Here is a 21,995-nt window from a genome sequence, read left to right as displayed (position 1 = left end):
TAAGCTGAAACTTATGGTCTAGATGCTTACGAATTTAAATCAAGATAGTTGTAGAACGAACAAGAGTTTCGATTTCGGACTTTGTCTAACTTAAGATGCGCATCTAATGCATGACAAATGTGTTTTCTTGAAACTAATACTTCTTTAAGATATAATAAGACAAGCAAGCGTTATGCAATAGGTTTAAAACCCATCATATTCTGCCCGATCATATATCATATGTATTTCGACAGTTAATTTGATTAAGTCTCCTCAAGTTCGCCAAGTCAACGAACTTTTCACCCCTTGACATGAACACAAGCAAAAAAAGTCTCTTGCATAAGAATCTGCCATTCGATACGCCTCCAAACGTCTTTAATTAATTATTAAATATTGCTTATAGAGTTTTTCTTGCCCGTTTCCATATTTTGCTTGTGCACAAAAAGAAACCAAAAAAAAATACGTTTGCTGAAAGTTGAACTCACCTTTACACAGAAATTTTACTTGCGCAATTGCCGTGATGTCTGATGTCTGCGAAAAAAAAAAAACAAGAAACAAGAAAAACACAAACGAGCATTAGATAAATGTCAGACAAAGTTACATTGCAACAACAAGAAACAAAACATAAAGAAAAGATACGCAAAATATTAGTGATTATCCACATAAATATGAAATATGTCTGGCATCAAGTTAGTTAGTTAGTTGTAACAACAATCAGACAACTGTCAGGGGCTCTTGAAATTAATCAACGTCGTAAATGAATGAAACCAGAAACCATTACAACTCATTATAAACGTCGTATGAGAAGTACTAGTATAATAAAACCTGCCTATACAGACACACAATAAGTATCTATTCTTTGTATTCAAATGAACACTCTGCTCTCTGAGAGAAGGTAAGCAAAACTTGTCAACTGTAACGACGCTCGCAGGCAATCAACAGAAATGCATAAATTAATAAAGCAAGAGAAATGATAATATGAAATGTTATCGACTGTGACTACCAACAACAACAACAACAACTACAATGATGACAATGGCCATGTAATGAGTAAAACAAAACATGACATGAAAGTCAGGGTTACTTCTCATTGGGGGTGTGTATGGGTGGAGAACTGTCTGCTGCACGCAGCTAATTTCATGCTTAGTTGCGCAGTATCTTTTATAATTGATAGTCCATAGAGAGAACAGCAGGTAACCACCACAGACAACACAGTAAAAAGGACTCAAAGTACGCACTGCGGCTCCAACAAAGTTTTGTCAACTTTAAAACTTATCAAAGCAGCGAATATGAAACAAAAAGCACTTAAAGGATTGTCAGTTGCCATAAGTTTGTTGCCAAACTAAGTTATAATGAATGCGTAAGAGATAAAGATACAAAAATATTCATATTTATATTTATTCATTTTCCTGCGTTTAACTTTCTAGCATTTTATTTGCAAAGTTTTCCTCATGCCTTTTTAAATTAAATCAATTTCGCCTACAATTTTCTCACATCTGGATATAGTACTAAAAGTTGGCTAAGTGCTCGATGATGAGGGCAATTTATGAATAGACGGCAAGTTCGTTAGTGACGTCTGTAGTTAACCGCAATAGTTACAACAAATTGCCAATAAACAGACCGACTCTTCGGTTGTCCTTGCCACCGTTCGTTGGCCCCTAAGGAGAGCTTTTGCCCCAACTGATGACACGCACTTTGCGTGTTTATTAAATAAATACAAATTTGCATAAATTTGCCAACGCAAAAAAAAGAGCAGAATACCAAATAATCCGAAGCGAGTCTTGTTGTTATTTTTTCTGGCAAGTCAGCGATGCATCGCAAAGCCAACAAAATTTATTCAGCCTCATAAGAAAAAGGATTCATTGTGAGAGAAAAAGTGTAAATGTTGATTACGAAATTACGCAAAAAAGGGAAAATGACACTGATTTTTCATGCATAAATTCAGTGGCTTTGATAGATGTATGTGAGCTGACTTAATCCAAATCCTTGGCCTTGTCTGTCACTGTCTGATACCAAATACAAAAAAAAAAAGAGAAAAACGACACTCCCATTCCACTTAAAAGACGCAGCGTCTGCTGCCTGCTGTCTGCGGTTCTGATGATGAGCTCAACTGGAGGCTTACCTTGACCCAACCCAACCCAGTCTAAGTCAAGCCACACTCAACCCAGCCCAACCCAACTCGATTCAACTCGAGCTGAGCTTAGCACGTTCGGACAACTTCTATGCATCCATAACTCAGACCAAGTACTCGTAATAACCCGTGGGGCACTTTCAATGAGTTTCGAGTTTGATCCCCCCTTGGTCTTGAACTCCTGCTAAAGTGTAACTAATACGCAAGCTTGGACTGGCACAATAGGTAATGGGAGTACACAAAAACCGATGGCCTGCTCTTTGATTAATGGATGCCGCTACTGTTTGAAACACGAGGCAGACAGAGCTCAAGGGAGGAGGAGCCGAGGGGCATAGGAATTTATGCACGTTTTGATTCGAGACGCTGGCGGCATCATGATTCTCCTCTGCGTATTGAAAGAACCGAGCAAGCAAAGCATAAAGAAGATTCTCTTTATGCTTTGCTGTAGATGTAGAGATGAAATGATGTATAGAACCAGAAATTAAGAATTATAGAATGAACAGACAACAGACAACAAAACCCAATTCCTTCGCCCAAGCGAAGCGGATCGGAGCGAACATTCAGTTAATCGACTTTAAGTGGTCGTCATCGGGCATTAAATGGTTGCCAGCCTTAACCTTAGTTGAGTCAGTTCGGTGCGGTTCAATGTTAAGCATATCATTTGTCTTATGCCTTAATAGTAGTTAAGTTAGAACCCAGCATGGGTTGTATTCTTCTTGTCCAGTTTGAGAAGGGGGTCTAATTAGCGACAATCATTTTTCATCTCCTGTCGAGAGTCTCTTTGAGCTTGATTTTAAATTTGTATAGCCAACATTGCATTCGAGTTTTTTGTCTGTGATTAGCTCGACTCAATGTCATGCCACAACACAACCACTTGACCAGTTTTGTATCTCACAGATACATTCACACAACTGCAGCGATATCGAAAACTTTTGTTGTTTCTTTTGTTCTGCTTATAGCAGAATAAGCAAAATATTCAAATAAATTATCAACTAGAACAAATTGTTAAACGCGAAAGAGTGGAAATCACTTGCTGCCAGCTGCACAGTAGCCTCAGCGAGTTTTCTGCTTTTGTTTGTTTGTCGCATTGTTGCACAAAAGTTTTACATGATAATACATTTTGTGGGCGCTCTTTTAAATTGTCTAGATGAAGGGGGCGTGACAAAAACTACTGGTATGTGTGTCATGTGAGCTTGGGCTGTCTTTGTGTGGGTTGTAAATGAGTTGAGCTAAGCTAAGTTGAGTTGAATTGAGTTGAGCAAGCGAAGCAAAGAAGATGTTGTGGGTATCACACTTTGCACAAAAGAGAATAAACTCTTTATAGTGTTGCGAAACACACAAAAGCGAACAAGTTAATAATGGAACGCACGCTTGAGATAGTCCCAACTTTGAAAGTGATATAGCAACTAACAATATTATTAATGAATTTTGCATTATAAGTTTAGATTTTCAGCTTGCCAAAAAGTTGTCACAAAGTTGTCAAACGATTTTGCAAAGAAATTTTTCTTATATGCATATTGAGTTTAGAGACTTTTTTTCAGATTTTTGGTTACAATGAAATAAAATCTTAGGAGATATCAAAGACATAATTTTATATGCGTGAATCTGGTATATTTTCTACTCTGTGGTATATAGTATTTGTTGTACACAAAATAAACTTTTGTTATTTCAGTACTTTTTTTTTGTATATTAATTATATTTTAACCATAATACCGCTAATTTACTTTTATTGAAAGTTGGTAGCAAGTACCTTACAGTGTGGTTCACTCGACTGTTGCTTTCAAACTTCTTTTTGCATATTATTATAACTTACACTTGTTAACAAACAATTTCCGCACTTTTTCCATCCCAGTAACATCCATATCCATTTCGATAATGAAATATTTTGCTCTACTCGATAAAGACGCGAATAGTTATTTGCATCTTGAGATACATTTTCAATGTTGATCACACTTTGTAAATGCAAATTTAAATGCCAAGACGATGTCTTTGCTTTGTTGTCGTCGTTGGCAAGTGCTTAGTATGCAAAGTATGGCATATATTGTGGCCACGACAAGTTGTGCTGTCATTTTGCGTGATTGTTCAGGCGACAGTAGACCGTAACGAACAAAAGAAATGAGTTATGGACTGCACTTGACTGTTGTGTGCGTAGTTACAATTTGTGATAAATCTTGATCACTGTGTATTGGCCACTGGCATTTACGGAAGTTGTTACCCAACCAGTTACCTGATAAGGGGTGCGGTCTAATGATCGCAGATTGTAAACGCAACAAAAACACTATCAAAACTTAGACATTATCGATGGCTACGATAGCAATATCAAACGCACCCAAAAATTTAGCAAACTATTTGAAATTCATTCTTTAGAAATCCTCCTTTGTATTTGATTAATATTTTATAATACTATTATATTATATGAGCTCATTTATGTACTTTTTCTTATACCTGATATTTCAAGTGTTATTTGCTTCAGCTTCACTTCGTTTGGCAGCTTGTCTTTGTTGCTGACCGACTCCATCGAGCAGGTAAATATTTAATTATCGCATGTTTTTGTTTGTTTGTTGCCATTTCTAAAAAAATATAATTCTTTTTCGGTTTCAGTTTTGGTTTATTTTTTAATGAGCGTTTCTCGTGTGCAATAACCTTGCACAGAGACAGACGGCGCAACAAACTTGACATGGCAAGCAAAGATTTGCAAGTAGAAATAAAAACAAAGCGCGAAATCTAAGATAAGCTTAAATTGCGTTTCTTTTATATGGGTTTCAGCTGTTTCCTTTTTATTTGTGTTTGGCGTTTGACTCTTTTTTTATTATTGTTTTTATCTGAACATTTGCGGCGAGCATGAAAAGTATCTTCTGTGATAGCTAGTTTTGTGTGTTAAACACATTTTATGTTAACATTTCTCTATCTCTCTCTCTCTCTCTCTCTCTCTCTCTCTCTGTGTGTCTCCACTGTGATTTATTTATCAGCAATGTTCAATGTCTTCCTACTTTTGCCCACACACAAGGTTGACTTTCACGCGACACTCGCCACTCGCCTCGACTCGGAATTGTTGTGTTTCCTTTTACAGTTTTCTACTCGGTAATATACGTAATTCGAAATCGATTTCGATTTGCAATATGTGTGGAAATGTGAAATGATGTGCCGCACAACAAGGTTTGTACACACATTTGAGGTCTTTGTTGAAAAGCAAATCTTATCACATTCGATTGGGTTTCAAATGCGCAATTGTAAATTGAATGCAAAATGTAATTTATATCGTCTGAATTCTCATAAACACTCTGAGAACAGAAGCTTTATTGTATATTTGTAACATTTATAACATATATATATAATTAAACCTTGTTTTTATAGTCGCTTCCCATAAGGTTGAAGGGTGTTATAGCTTAGTGCACGCAGCTTTGTGACTTCGGAAAGCAGAAGGAGTTATCTTCGATCACATAAAGTACATATTATATATATTCTTGATCAGAGTCAGCAGCCGAGACGATATAGCCATAATAACTACAACTACAAGAGTTATTAAAGAAGTACTTTTTATGGAAAAAAGCAACTTCTTCAAGGTAGGGTCTTAGCAGCTTTGGCTGACAATCTGGTATATTTTGAATGTAGTACTATATCTATATACCAAATACAACATTATATATTTCAGTATTCTTCGGTATAGTGATTTGTAGATTTTTAGAATACTAAGATGTATATTCCAAATGTAACAGTTGGTATATTTTAGTATATTTGGCGTATTTTGAGAATTCCTCAATGTATATACACCAATTTTTTTTGTATTTTTGGTATATCAATTTGGTATGCTTAAGAATAATACCGCGCTGCATATTGTATATTCAATTTGGTAAATTTTACTTTTTCTTTTCTTTTTTTTTGGTATAATAATTTGGTATAATTTCAGAGTAATACCGCACTGTTTTGCTCGAATTCAAAATGGTTAGCGGGTATCTCACAGTCGAGCACACTCTATAGTAGCTTTCTTTCTAGTTTTAAACTAAATTCCCATTATACAATTCGAAGAATTATCATACGCAATTCAACTGGCACAAATCGTGAATTTGTTGAAAACCGCAGTTCATTATTATCACCTAGTTACACTGAAATAATATGATATATGTATAAATAACATATTTATATTTCTGGCATACCGGCTATTTATATTGTATTCATATGTGTACAGACATATTTACGCCTACATATGGAACATGTCGGACGCTATCAATGGGACAATTTATTGCTGCACAAATTGCGACGCATGCAAATCATAGAAATGCGCTGTTAATTAAATACCAGTTGGAATATATAGTATTCTGTTACGCTTGTGCCACACAATTACAATTAATTTCAATTATTAGTGCATAAATATTAATTTAGTTGAAAATCTGTGTACGTTTCTGCATAATTATTCACTGGATATAAACGATATCAGTTTCAGTTTCAGGTTCTGCGCAATTTGCACAGCTGTATTCCAAATCTTGAGAGTATTATCGCCCAGTTGTTACGCCTGAAATGCAGCTTAATGTGTTGTAGAGGAATTTTCATAAAAATCAAATTGAATCTGAAATTTGCTTCAAATATGCGAAACTCAATGTGCACAACAGCTTTACAATTGGGTTTTTGTCATGGCTTTGGAATGTTTACACTTTTATGCCTTATCTAAAAAGTTTATATTTAAAGCATGAAAAACTTACCGAGTGTGGATAAATGTTAAACCCTAAGTTTCTCCCGATATGTCAACCAAGTACATAAGGTTTTCTGTAAGAAATAAGGTAAATTGTAAATGAATTTCATGGAATTGTTATGTATATTTAAACATTCGATCAATCAAGTACAAATGTACAAATCCCACGACCAATTTTATCTGATTTTCTTATAAGGTTCAGGCGACCTAAATTAAATAGTCACAAACCAACAAAGTTGCCCCAATTTTATTACACGAATGTAACAAACAAAACAAAAAAAAAACCATTCTTATCTCCAACTTACAAAATTCCCATTGCGTGTATCTAAATAAAATAGAAATGATAATAGAATATTAATTCTATTAAAGCCTAGGCAATTTAACTGTAGCGCCTGTCTTATCGCTTGCGTGTGAAACTAAATGTTTGACTGATAAGCGACTGTTAAAGGTAATCCACATGTATACACTTGCATATAGTATATGCCAGACAAGCCAATCAGTAATTGGGGGCGTGTGAATCACTTGACGGGCTGCAGATAATGTTTGGAAACAAACTTTAATTGATAGCCAGAGAATGTCGTACAATTTGACTGATAAGATTTGGGTAATGAAATCAGGGCAAGAGTGTCCACAACTATCTATTTAAAGTAGAAGGAAATAGCCTTCCTCAATATTTATAGTATTCTCTTTATGTTCAGTTCATTCCAAGAACAAACTCCTTATGCAGCTTCACACATAAATCAGTTGTGAACAGCAATGATAAACATTCGATGAGCTTGATCAACAAATCAAATTGTTTTTATGCAGCATAAATTTCGCATTGCTAAAGCCGCAGACGCGCGATGTTTCAAAGATTTAACTGCGATGCTTTGCCGCTCCTCTTGAAATCGAATCGAAAATAAACAAAACAAAAGCAAAATCGAAAGTGACGACTGCACAACAAATCTCACAGAGGATCATATCGGGAGTGTTTTGTGTGTGTGCTGTGGATCACGTCTCTGATATTTCATTTAAATGTGTAATTTGCATGCATGTGCAATTTTTTATTTGTATTCACTGAAATGCGCTGAAATAAACGCAAATAAAGAAGCGATTTCCTCGTTTTATTTGGTTTCCATATGCTGTCACAGCAAGCCCCCAAGTAAAGTCTGGAATATATAATTTATTAATCCTGTAATTATTTATATTTATGCCTTGGGATAAATCAACGTTAAGAAAACAAACCCAAAAATACAATGTTTGTATTTTGAAATGCTACAAAACAGCATTTTGTTGAATAAATTTAAACTGGCCGGCAAGTGACATGAATTAATGCAAATAATAATAGCAACAAGTGGGAAAAAATACAAATAAAAATAGCGCAAGAAAATAAATATGCTGTTGAAAGCACGCAAAATGTGTCTGTTCAAAATTGAAAAGCTCGTAAAAAAAATCAACAAGAAATCAACAAGTGAAAGCGCCAAAAATAATACAAACTTGTATCTATCTATTACTCAGCTGTTGGCCATTGAGCAGCTGTTTCGACTGATTTATATTGTGTCTATATGTATTTTGTACGGAATGTCTTGCTAGACAGCAGACACCAAAGTAAATAAATATAAAGAAAGGCACTTGGAATAATTACGAAAGATCTTTGACATCGATCGTAATCAACGTTATGAAAGGAAATTGAAGCTTTTCAATGAATGTAAAATGAGCGACAGTTGCAAATATTTTTGATCTACTTTCTTTTCACTTCCACACCTTCATACCTAGAAATATTCAGAGCGTTGTTAGCCCTTGTTTATTTTAATTACAAAAATAATAATATAATTACAAGGGCCATGGAATGCTCGAAATATGTAATTCAAGAGTGTCAAGTACATCACTGTAATCAGTCCGACAACAGACGCAACCATTGAGTATACTTAATATTAAATATTGCGCATACGCAGCGTTGCACACACCACAATTGTGGCATTCAAAATACACCCATATCCTGCTAGCCACGTTTTGAAAGCAGCAGCTGCACACAGCTGCTAATTTAACAGGCAACAACAACAACAACTACAGAAATATGATTAACCACAACTGCAGCAGCCCCAAAAAGATACAAAATGAATGTTGCAATCTGTGCTTGCTGCTGACTGGCAACACCAACAACAACAACAACAGCAACTACAAGAAACTGTTGCAGCCAAAGCATTGCATGATTTTTCGAGTCATAATGAAACTGAAAGCAGACAACAGCAGTTGGCGTAAATTAACGTTAAAAACACAGCAAACCAACTTTTTGAATTCGTCGACTTGCACAGCAAAAGTGGCTAAAAAAGAGAGGAAGAGGGAGTGCAGAAAGAGGACTTGCGAACATTTAACAATTTCTGTTTTATTTTGCATCTATTTTGTTGTGCACACCCCAATATTTTTGCACAGTAGTCGGCAAATCGCCACAGATCTCTCACAGTCACTTGTTTGGCGGGGAGCGCTTGTAACACAGTCGTTATAAAGCGGACAACAACGATTTGTTGGTCAGGCCTTGCCTTGCCTTATAACTACATTTGCGGCCAGCTGAGTCTGGTTTTTCAGCTGTTTTTTGCCGTTAATTTGTCGCTGACTTATCCCCATCTACATAAGTAAATCGCTTTAATTTGCCTGTTAATGCCCTATTGTGAAAGTGTAGTGGGGATATTAGCAAAGCACCACAGACGTATGACGGTAAAAATCAATTTATAGATTTAAAAAACCAATAAAATATATAAAATTTAGATTATTATTAAAAACTCAAATGATTGCATTTGTATTATTCGATTTTATATTTAAATTTTAAGACAAAATTCGCACTAAAAAAAGAATAGGTAAAACAGTGTGCCCATACGCTTATTTTTTTGGGATTTTCATAGGGTTGATTTTAATAACCTTATATTAACGATGGTACATCAGCTAGTTTGTTGTGACTTTAGATACAATTAGAAATTGTAATTTAAAATTTTAACGGAAAATCACACTTCGATTATTTAAACTATTTACTGTGCAAATCGATATAAATACAATTTAATTATGCAAAAATATTAGAATGGATTTTTTTTTTTCTAAATGTAAATACCATAAATCATGCACAGTAACTGAAAATCAGTCACAAACTTAAAAAGCCTTCAATTCTAGTAGATTTCTTGATTTCAAATTACATTCAAAGTTTGTTTAGTCAAGACAATCGCAACACGTGCCAGACCAGTTTTGCCTTTAATTTTAATCGAAAAAATTATGTTTAACAATTGTACGTATCTTATATAAGTAAAAGTGCTGAAATAATTCACAAAAATGGTCTGTCGTTTCCTATTGCAAAAATGAAATACTTGAAGCATTAAATATGAATATATTGCAAATATTACTGAAATAATGTATTTTATTTTTGGAATTTTTTGGGCTATTAAGACGAGGCCTGAAATAGTCGTAATAAATTTGAAATATTATGGTACGCTTGAAGTGATTTTCGTGTAATTATTTTGTAGCAGACCTGCATTTCTTTTGAATCTGTTGATGGCGCGAGTACGCCTACTTTTTACATCATTTATTATGTGGGCAATCTAATAATGGCTGCGATTCGACTTGAAATTACTTTTTACTTAACTGCAAGTACCAGTTAAGTTTGGCTTCCAGAAGTGGTGTAAAGGGGGGAGATAGTGTTGAGTATCTCATTGCATGTTGTGTGGCACGCTTCGTTGGCTGCCCCTGCGTTTATCGAATCGCTCAGCTGCAACTGAACTGAATGTATCTGCGATTGCATTGAGCATTGAGTGAGTGATTGAATTGAAGGTAGGCAGAAGGCAGGCCAAACCGATTTCAGTTTTAGACTAGAGAGATACTTACTTCTCGCACTTGCAGATACAGATACATTTTTGACGCATTACTTTGGTATCTGTGGGCGTTGTTGTCTGTTCGCTGGGCTTTTGAGTGTCAAGAACTTGTCTTGGCCATAAAAGAGAAACCGGCAGATATGTGCACCAAATGCACCAACAACTGGCAACTGCCAACTGCCAACAATTTGGTTGTTGCTGTTGTGGTTGTTGTTAAAGTTCAACCAGTTTCTTGAGACTTTTATGGTAGCTTGCAGACATCAGCAAAACCAAGAAATAGCTGTCAATGCGCGCAGGTTGAAGTCATGGCTATACCTAGGCCATGGTTTGCTTTTATAACTTAAGGGCGAGTCTACTTTTAGTTCATCTTAGCAAATTTTGTATATACCCAAATTATGAGAAAAATCTTTAATCTTTAAGCTCAAATAAATATGATGACCTGCATAACAAAGCATAACAGAGTCAATAAACCCTTAAACATCATCATCTGGCATAATCAAAACAGAGAAGCAAACGAGCCGAAACAAGTTTAATATATTTATAAGGCTGATTCTGTTCTTTACTCCAAATACACTGAACATGGACGCAGTGAAGCATTGCGAGGCGAGAAAATTCTGAAAAATGGCGTATACTAAAAATGAATACAACACAAAAACACAAAAAAAAAAAGAACAAACAACAAACTAGAATAGCCAGCGAAAAGCATAACAAAGAGGGGGCAGCTCAGCTACAAATACACACACACACACATACTATACACACACACACACAGAGTCACAGACTAAGTACGGATAAGTACCTACGACAAGGCAAGACGAGTCGACAATGCGCCTATGAACCTGGCAACCGGTTCTCGACTCTGGAGTACAAACACAAATAGCAGAACTTGAGCTTGAGTATCCATAAAGCAAACAGGCGATAGCAGCAGCAGCGGCAGCAAAGGGCAGTAGATGTAGATACTTGTGCACAAAATCGGGTTTTAGAAGCTGCTGCTGCTGCTGGCCAAAGCCAAAGAGCACAGGTAGATGCACCTCAACTTGGAGGAAATGCTTTTAGATTCAGACCAAAACTATAATCATACACTCAACAAAAATTTACGAAGCCAAAATAATGCAAATTCATAAAAATAAATAATATATATTCAAAAACAAAACTATAGACTAGTTTGGCTTTATCTTTTTAAAGAAGAAATATGAAACAAAATGTTAAATTTGATAAACATCTTATTAAAATAATATGAAGGGAAATGTGAAACGTAAAATTCTTAAAAAAAAAGAGAGAAAAATGAGTACCTAAGCAAGTTAAATCACAATTCTTCTGACAATATTGTTAAAACCAAACAAATTCAAATTATTTTAACTCTTTATTAAAATAATATGACACAAAAATTATATACATATTCTATTGTATTTATGATTCCTGCGAATTAAAGAAGTTGTATAAATTTTTTAAGAATTTTATCTCTATGACAAATTACGCCAATAGCAATCGGGTCTTAGCTGCTTTAACTGACAATCTGGTATTTTTTCATCAATACTTCGAATGAAGTACTTGACCAATATACCAAATATTGTATTCGGCATATTTTAGTATTTTTGAGAAATAGTATTTGGTATATTTTAAAAATAATATCGCAGTGTTTCGCTTTTATTTAAAATGGGTAGCGAGTATCACAGAGTCGAGCACACTCGACTATAGCTTTCTACTTGTTTTTTTTTTTGTTACAAAAAAACTGACTAACTTGGCCATCTTATTTATAAATATTATTTTTTAAGAAAAACAATGTAAGGAACATTTGTGATTTGATAATTTAATTTAAAATACTTAAGAATTTCTTTGTATTTCCGATTTGAGATCAGTTCTGTGCAACTTTGTTCAGTGTAAGGCAATAACAATAAGTGTTTGTCTGAAGCCTTTTTGGTCAATGGCTTTCGCAGAGCTAAGATCGGCAGCAGCAGCAGTTGCCGAAGAGCCCAAAGAAGAGGGTGAGACGTCATCCCCCCAAGCCTCTTCTTAACCGTCTTCTCCACCGCCATCGTCGTCATTATCATCATTCATTTTTCATGGTTGAGTGCCTGCCATGCAGTTAGCTCTGATTGTTTACAGCTGCCGTCGAGAGGCAGCAGCACACCGTAGACTGTGGCTTAAAACTGGTTTTGTCGTATTGTGCTTTTGCAGACCCGGTGCCAGTCTCAAGTCTGAAGTCTCGCCGCCCCAAAGGCGTCGCACAGCTGTTGGCCAGGTCCAGAAATTTAATATGCTCCACGCAGGATGCAGACACCCAACAAACAGGGACAGACACGCACTCAAATTGCTGACTGGCTGTAGTTGGAAGCAGCCAGGAGCAGTGGCTGCGGTTTGACCTAAAACTTTTTGAAGACATCGTCGACGATGCAGTCGCAATTTTATACACGTCTCCGTCTTGTGCATATATGAAAATGTTGAAATTTCAAGCTTGGCCCAAAGCTTTGTTAGTCTGATTCTTGTCTCGCCGCATTGTATCTTTCACCTCGAGATACACTGCACAGAAAAATTCTCTTACTTTTGGATAACTTCTTCGCTGATGGCCAGATTAATCTGCAGTCCGGCAGGGTATTCAAATGTCGTGAGTCCGAGGTTTTATTTGTATTTCATTTTGGCGTTGGTGCAACTCATTATTTTGCGGTTGAAGAAGTCCGTTCTGGGACTGCGGCCCAACTTCTGTTATGGCGTTGAAGTGCATAAATAACTTTTTTGTGTTTCTGTTTTTTTTTTCGTTTCTTTAAAACGGTAAACGATATACGTTGCTGACTTTGGTATATAATCTCTGGGGCATTAATATACCTCTATATATATGTATATGACTGTTTGGCTTAGTCAGATTCAGATTTCAACGAGTTTTGCTCGTGGGTGAAGTTAAGATTTTGCTGTGGGTCAGCAGAACAGCACCGAACAGAACAAGGAAAGAGGCTAACGGGTCTCTTACCATCAATCTGAAGCTTAAGGGAAATGTAAGAGAACATCGCATGAAACATTTATAAGAAGTATAATTGTTTGTACAAGCAAAACCTGACATAGAAGGTCTTAAGATATTAACCTCAATTAATCTCAATTAGCTAACGTTTCATTTAAAGCCTACGCTTCAAAATTTAATTATTGTTTATTTTTAGATAATTACTGTATTTTATATATTCCGCTCTAGCCATGTAGAGACTATAAAAGCACACATCAAAATCAAGTTTGTTGGAAAAAAAAAACATATTATTAAAATTCACAGAGTGTCATTTGTGGTTAAACTATTTTAGTTAGGTTTCTTAGTTATTATCTATAATTTGCTGGAGAAACCTGTGTGTTTAGCAGAGTAAACAGATTTTCTTCACAGCTTTTTCCCTGTTCAATAATTTCTCATTAGCAAGTGCAATGCCAGTGGGTCTTAAGTTAAGTTGACAAACGAAAACAAAATTCCAAACAGAAATAGTAGAAGAAAAAAGCAAAAACCTAATGCTTTCAATGGTGCGAGACGCCTAATTAAGTTTTGTCACCAACGTCATCACAAAAGCTGCGTCAAGTTGTGCCCAAAAAAACTGCATTGAATAATGATTCAATACAAAATATGAAATAGTATTGATGTATACAAAGATTTATTGTGGGCAGCCAGACAACTAAAAATGAAAAAGACTTTGTTAAGCTTCAATTTCAATTGCTTCAATTCTTCATCAGTTGGAAGCGGAAGAAAATGCAGTTCGTATATTAAATTAATTTTAATTTCTTGATTTCTTGTAAGCTGATTATGAGTCCAGTGCAATTGGTCATAATTAAAGCTAATTAAACTGTCAGACATCATCAGTTTTAAGGAAGTGTAACTCTTCAATTTCAACCGAAACTTTATTCAAATTTCAATTTAGCTGCACCCCGTCTAGAGTCTAGACTGCGATTGAGGCTCAATGACAGCATCGTTAACAAAATTGTCAAGGTATTAACACTTCATTACATTCATAAATACTGTAAATATACTTGGCTAATTACACAAGCTAGAATCGTTTAGTAAAAGTGCGAGTGACAATTAGATAGAGAGAGAGAGAACAACAAACTGATGATTAAAATTTAATTACAGCTCTTCAAATGCTGCGATTTCACTTTTATTTTACCTATAGTATACAACAGTTTGCCTTATAGACTTGACCCAGTTTGGAACAAGTAGTTGAAGAACTACTGAAAATCATAATTTGAAAATGAATATTTCTCGTTGTTGTTGTTATTGTTGTTAAGTTACTCATCAGCGCACGCCTTCATGCGTGAGTACAATTATCTGACGGATACAGAAACGTTTGGCAGGTGGTAAAGCAGCCGACCAAGACCCAATTTTCACATGACAAAAGGAAAATTGTTATCAACTTGAACTGGCATATTGAGTGTCTGTTGCCGTTTCAATTACAATAGACACTCAAAGGTCTCAGCGACAATTAAAATATATATATAAATATACATAGATGATGCATAGTAGTTCCTTCACATATGAATGACCTTAAAAAGAGAAACACGCAAAAAAAAACTTTGGACAAAACCCGCCCACAGACTAACTGAAAACAAAAAAAAAAAACTTGCGACAAGTGCTAAAAACCACCCACGAAACTGGGAAAGTTTGACTTATGTCGAAGGTCTAGCGCAAAATTCACTTGACAATTTGACAAACCCCTAAAAATACTGATATCACTAACAAAATATCTTATAGTACTTTTCAAATCTATAGCTCTGCATTTTCGCAGTGGGCGTTTTGTGTCTTTTATTCACAACTTTGGAAAATCCGGTCTGCCTTCTGGCTTTTGCATATAATACTTAACTGTGTTATAATTTTTCGTTCGTTTTTGTTAATTAAATAATGCGTGGATGTCGCACACATAACTAATCAATTTCAATTGAAGGTGTCGGCTTCATGGCACTACAGTTAAGTGATCTATTGAAGGCCTAGTTAGAAAATATAGCAACTGACGTAGGCGCAATAATTGTACTACGACTGTGACATCTTCTCAGAAGGTTGTTGCCTAGCAACAGTTCCACGATATCTCCTTTTTCTTCATTTCCTACCTTTAATCATTTTAGCAATACTTTTTTATTACCCTCGACTCACCGAAACTGCAACAGACAGAAAAAGAAACAAAGAAAGAGAAATGGTTAGAGTTTAGTCATAAAGTGTTTACTAAAGTGCAATAAATTGCTCATTGCCATGTGATTACATTTTCTATAAAAATGAAACGTTCAAGTGCGAAAGGAAATGCCATTTAGTTGTACTTTTTTTTAGCAATAGATTGCTAATTGTATTGGTGATTGATTGAAAGTTTTCTTCATGAATTTTTAATTTAAATTAACATTAAATATAATTAAAACTGTTTGATGCAGAAAACAACAATAAATAACCGAGCTATCTGGATAATTTCATCAACGTAGCACAAACAAAATTCTCAAATGCAATCAAAACACATATTCGACAAAAGTGAAACTTGTTTGGCTGCTCATAGAAACGTTTTGCCAGCTTTATTGCTTATCGCGATTTAAATTACCAGTTTCAGGTTATTCGATATTAAGTCTACACATTTATTTAGCTAATTGCCTAACAGACTCGTGTAATCATAAACATTGTCATGAGTTGCGTTAGATAAGCGCAAGTAAAAATTGATAAGCGAACGACCTCGTCGAGAATATCGCATAGAATTAACGAATAGAAGCAGAATATCAAATGCTTCCTATATTTTATACTATATAGTACATAGATGTGTATGTATTTACATATGTATGTCGGTAATCAGATGGAACATTGTTGTAGCTTAGGCTAGATCAAGAAACCCTATAACTACACACGCAATCGAATCGTGAGTAGAAACGTTTTGTATATACTAGACAATTGTTGGAAGATTTATGGCAAGTGATGCCAGCAAAATTGTGAATTGTGACGCACATCGGAGAGTCCGGGGGGGAATGAGATGGGAACACAAGGGGTTCGACGTGTCGTCAGTAGTTCTCGTAGTGCTAAATTTAAGCACATCACACACATATATACTTTGCATTCATATTCCGAATGCCGCCTGACAACTAAATATTATGACTGCGCCCCCCTCGATCTCCTCTTTGTTTTGGTCGCTTTTGTTAAGTAATTTGTTGTGAATTTGAATTTGAGTTTGATGCCATTGTGAATACTGAGCATAGCTTTTTATCACTAACTCGCTCGTCGGTCTCTGAGGGCCAGTTTCACCTGTTCGGAGAAAGATTCATTCATCCGGCGTTTCATTGGAAGCTGAAGTTTGTCATCGGAATTTTACGGAAGTTGCGGCATTTCAGTGTTAATTCGTAATCTCTAAGGTTATTTCTTGGGGTCTTCCCTGATAAATTTCTGTGTCACTCGTTTTTGATTTCGCAGCTCATTGATAAGACTAATTTTAAAAGCAACACTAACTACGAGTCTAATATTTTTTTTTTTTGCCGTATTTCGCTGATATGACAATTATCAAAATATATACTTTTATTGGACTAACAGAACTTTGATACTTCAGAGAGTCCGGTTCGAGTGTACTAATCTTTTTGATAACTTTTAGGGGCGTGTGTTATTCATTCAACAATCGACAAGTACTGAAATCGAACTTCAAGAGTGAATTATTTATATTTCCATTCAAGTTTTGTACAAAGATTTTTTATTTCGAATGTTGAGATTAAATGGCAATGACCTAGTCTTTTATTCTATGGGTTGGTCTCTTTTTATGGTGCTTAAATAGATTATGATTTTCGAAGGGGGAAACAACAGTTAAATTAAATGATCTATTGTTAAGAACATGCTGATCTCACTTAAGGTAAATATTTCATAATTGAAAAGTTAAAATAATATTGAAATAAAAGTTTTTTTATATGGATCGGCAATTCAGTAAAATATATATTTTTTGTTTATCCGTAAATTTGCATTAACTTTGTTATTACCATAATTCATGCAAAACGACGGCTACTTTTCGAGAGGTTTTCGGGTCCTAACGGTACTTTTGCCACTTATCTCTCTTGCTCGGGTTATTCCTCAAGTTTTCTGCACATCATAAAAATTGCGCAAATAGCAAACAAAATAAATACTTATAGTAATAACATTTTAAGTAAGTCCGTTAGGAAACGGAGCAGTCAAGGGGCCCAAGTGGGTTACCTTTTTTTATATGACACTTCAGCGGGACCATAAAAAACAAAACAAGAAAACTACGCATTCAGACAGATATATACAAGGTGTGTGTGTGTATGTGTGTGTATAGTACATAACCAAATCACACCTGAGGGCATCCAAATTGTGTCACTGTGAGTGCTTTATGCGTGAGTTTTTGCAGAAAAGATACAGACTACAACATTTCATTAGAATTTCTAAACAGGCCAGAAAATTTCATTTCATTTGCATAAGTTGATGAGTTTTATAGCAGTGAGAGAGAAAGACAAAGAAGTAGCAAAAAATAACTGACAGAAATTCTGTTTCATTTTTTATTCATTCACTTCGTTTATAAATATTTAGTGCGTATGTAAAACACTACGAGCAATTATTTAATTATTCTGCATTTTAAGTGCTGAATATCTAAATCATATTCAGATTAAGAATAGTTTTCGAGTAAACAGCTTGTGCGCAGAATATAAATAGTTTTATAGCAATCAGCTTTTAAACACACGAAAGATCTCTTGCAGTGAAATGGAAAGCTTAACAAAATCCAAATGCAAAAACGTGTTGCAAATTGATTTTTAAAAAAAGTGTTGCCAAAAGATTATTAATAATGCTTTCAAGCTAAACAACAAACAAACTACAAAAGCGCTGATTAGTCAGCAGGTAGCCAAATGGGGGTCGACAACAAGAAACAACTAATAGTTGTTGGAAAGAACAGTTATCGGTTGAATGTTGAAACAGAAATACTCTCTTATAGAAATCTGTGTATTTAATTAAACACCAGCTGCACGCGAATTAATAATTTTATTAATTGTGAAATGAAATGCACATAAAAATAATCTTTATTGCGACTCTTGATCCACTAAATGTTATTGGTAAATAAAGTGTTTAAATTAAGTGTCACTAAGCTAAAATGATAAGCGACTTGCGAAATGTATAATTTATATTTCCGAATTCCAATTATTCAAATTAATTCTAAAATGTTATAACCTAATTAAAAGCAACGCTGTTGCATATTCGATAAGAAATCCATAATACTCTTCCCAAGTGAGTTAGAAAATAACAAGTAAGAAAGCTACAGTCGAGTGTACTCGACTGTGAGATACCCGCTACCCATTTTGAATAAAAGCAATATATTTTGCGGTATATTTCTCAAAATATACCAAATATACTACTAAAACAAAAAAAATATACCAAATGGTATATTTGGTATATCGATATAGTACCGCATTCAAAATATACCATAGACAGCACAATATACCAGACTGTCGGCCAAAGCAAATTAGACCCCTAGTAAGTAGGCGTTTTTGCCCATACAAAAGTATTTCTTTAATAACTTCGACAATTTTTATCTGATCGCAACCAAATTTTTAGGAATCATAACTACTATAGTAATTATTATATATACCAAAATTCGTAACTCTAGCTTTAAAATTACGCTTGTTATTCGATTTTTTTTATTTGCGGGGGCGGAAGGGGGCGTGGCAAAAATTTGAAACAAACTTGATCTGCGTGCAAACATAACAAATGTTGTCGAAAAAAAATTATAGCTCTATCTCTTATAGTCTCTGAGATCTAGGTGTTCATACGGACAGACGGACGGACACACAGACGGACAGACACACAGACGGACAGACGGACATGGCTAGATCGTCTCGGCTGTTGAAGCTGATCAAGAATATATATACTTTATAGGGTCGGAGATGCCTCCTTCTGCCTGTTACATACATTTCCTGCCGGCACAAAGTTATAATACCCTTCTACCCTATGGGTAGCGGGTATAAAAACAAATCTTGGAAACGCAGAAATTTCACTAAACTTAAATTTTGTATCTGAATTTTTAACAGCTAAACATCCACAAAAGTGTTGTATTTGCCTCTGTCTGTGTGTTTGTGAGTATATGTGTGTGTGTGTATGTGTGTGGCATGACTGAGCTGTTGTTAGTTGTTGTTTCTTATCGTTTCGCAGCTGATTTAAATCTTCAATAGCCCCCAAGTGTGTTCCCCTTTGTACACGAGGCTGCTCATTAGTGACCGGCGAATGACATTGACAACGATATCGATGGGTTTATAAATTGGTTTCTTGGTTCTTTTATTTTTATTTTACTCTTTCTTGTATTTTTGCAAAAGTTTCACCTGAAATTTGTTACCTTTTCTTTTTGCTACATCTTGTATTGATTGTACTCTCGATTAAATAGAAAACTAAGATCTAGTCAATGTGTTTTTATAAACATTTTTTTTTATAAATTATGCACAAAGTAATCTTCTGTAATCTATGATTTCATCTAATTATTTTTTAAAATATTATCAACAAAAAGATGAATAATAATAAAACACTATCTACATTTTTGCAGTAGCGCTGCGGAATTTGTTTATAAACAAATCAAAAAGAAATACAACGAAAATCTACAGTTAGCATGAATGAGATCTGGACAAATGTTTAACAATTTGTATTCAGAACGTGAGGCGTAATTGAACATTATATATTATTTATTCAAAGTGTCATCGTACCCTCATCCATATATAATATAGCAGCAGCAAATAATTGATATTGTACTTAACAGCTGAGATGACCGATAAGATTTATGATTTTAAAGCGTGTTTAATTATAGTTTCTGAAATAATTTACTGTTGCTACCGCAATGAATAAATAAATTAACAAACATTTAACTGTTTGTTCGAACTGCTGCACAGTTATTATAAAACTTTTTCGGGATTATCTTATAAATCACAGCTGATATATTTGCCACGAATTTTAAATCTTTCTGTCAGCTTTTGCACTGCAATTTTTGTTTTTCTCTTTTCGTTTTTTCGCCTTTCGCTCTAAGCTTCAATAGAAAAGGCTTTGAATACATGTCCTGCACACACACACACATTCACATGGCTTTTTGGATGCTGCACAACTCTCCCAATTGTATTCTCTCTTTATTTCACTCCCTTTAACAAACTTCCGCTCTCTGAGCGCAATGTGTGACTTCAAATCACATTGTTGTTGTTGTTGTTGATGTTTGGTGGATGCAGGCAGACAAATGATTACAGTCTACGTATGTATGTGTCTGTGTCTTCACCTTTCATCTACGCACAGACAAAATATGTACATAAATGTATGGGTGTGCACACCTCTACTCGTACCTTATTATTATTGTTGTTGTTGCTGCTGCTGCTACTGCTGCCGCTGCGCTGCTGTGTGTTATTGTTGTTTTCTTGAATTCAAATTTAAATCGCTCGAAAAAGGAACACTTTTAATTTTTACTGTTAAACTGTTAAACACTTTTGTAATAAATACAAATTGGTAATTTGCTTTTTCCGTTAGATATTTAATTATTAATATTTATTTTTCTCTTAGATTAATTTTCTTGTTGCTTCTTTTTAGGGTTTCATTCAAAAAAATTTTTTGCGCGTCGTCGCGGTGTATTTGCTTTACCGTTGTTATTTTTGTACCAAATTTCACTTTCAATTTTTCTGCTGATTTCTATTTAAATTGCATTCATAGAATATATTGCCGCGTTTTATTCAACCGATTCAGAAAGCAGCTCCTGCAGTTTTGTGGGATGCTGCTTCTTCGCTCACAATTGAAATCAACAATGCGAACGAACCGAACGAACAAGCGAACGAACGAACGAGTACAACACAAATGAAAAAACTTTGGACAAATTGAAAGTAAATTTCAAGTTTCCGCTCCACACAACCGCACAGCGCGAACAAATTTTCTGAACTGAAATCCAATAAGAGTCTGGCAGCAGTCAACGCAGCAGCGACGGCGTCGACAGCAGCGACAGCGACAGCAGCTGCAAGCAACGAACAAAGGCAAAAGAAAACAAGTATGAACACGTTTAAAAAAAAAGCACGACTACTGAAATACCTTAGAATACCTACATACATAATAGAATGCTCCGAAAGTTAAATATATAATAAGCCGTTCTATTAAGAGAATTACATAGAGTTTCTAACTATAATTTTTAAATTTTCGTCATAGTCTTCTTGTTAATTTTATTAATATTTTTATCAAATTCCAATATTATTACAGAGTATTAGTGGAAGGCAAACGCACGATAGCAGAAACAATGAAAAGTACAGCTCACGAAAGCAGCAACAAAAACAATAGCATACAAACAGTGCAAACACAACGGTTGGAGCCAGAGCGCTACAGCGCGAGAGAGAGAGCGCGTGAGAGTAATAACAGAAACTCAGCAACAACAACTCAAGGCAAAAGAAA

At 35.0% G+C, this 21,995-nt stretch overlaps 1 protein-coding gene across 2 annotated transcripts in view; it reads right to left on the bottom strand.

Annotated features, from left to right (window-relative positions):
• Positions 1-21,484, bottom strand: part of LOC132798668 (dual specificity tyrosine-phosphorylation-regulated kinase 2) — a 62,465-nt gene extending 40,981 nt beyond the window's left edge. The window contains exons 1-3 of one of the 2 annotated variants that reach the window (XM_060810614.1): positions 20,912-21,484; positions 6,808-6,871; positions 465-510 (exon numbers count right to left, since the gene is read on the bottom strand). The gene's annotated coding sequence lies outside the window, so the exon portion shown is untranslated. The remainder of the gene's footprint in view (positions 1-464; positions 511-6,807; positions 6,872-20,911) is intronic. The other variant, XM_060810616.1, reaches the window with a different exon arrangement.
• Positions 21,485-21,995: the final 511 nt, after the last annotated feature.

The sequence above is a fragment of the Drosophila nasuta genome, chromosome 2L, assembly GCF_023558535.2.
Source record: "Drosophila nasuta strain 15112-1781.00 chromosome 2L, ASM2355853v1, whole genome shotgun sequence".
Classification (NCBI taxonomy): domain Eukaryota; kingdom Metazoa; phylum Arthropoda; class Insecta; order Diptera; family Drosophilidae; genus Drosophila; species Drosophila nasuta.
This window is presented reverse-complemented; position numbering and strand designations above follow the sequence as displayed.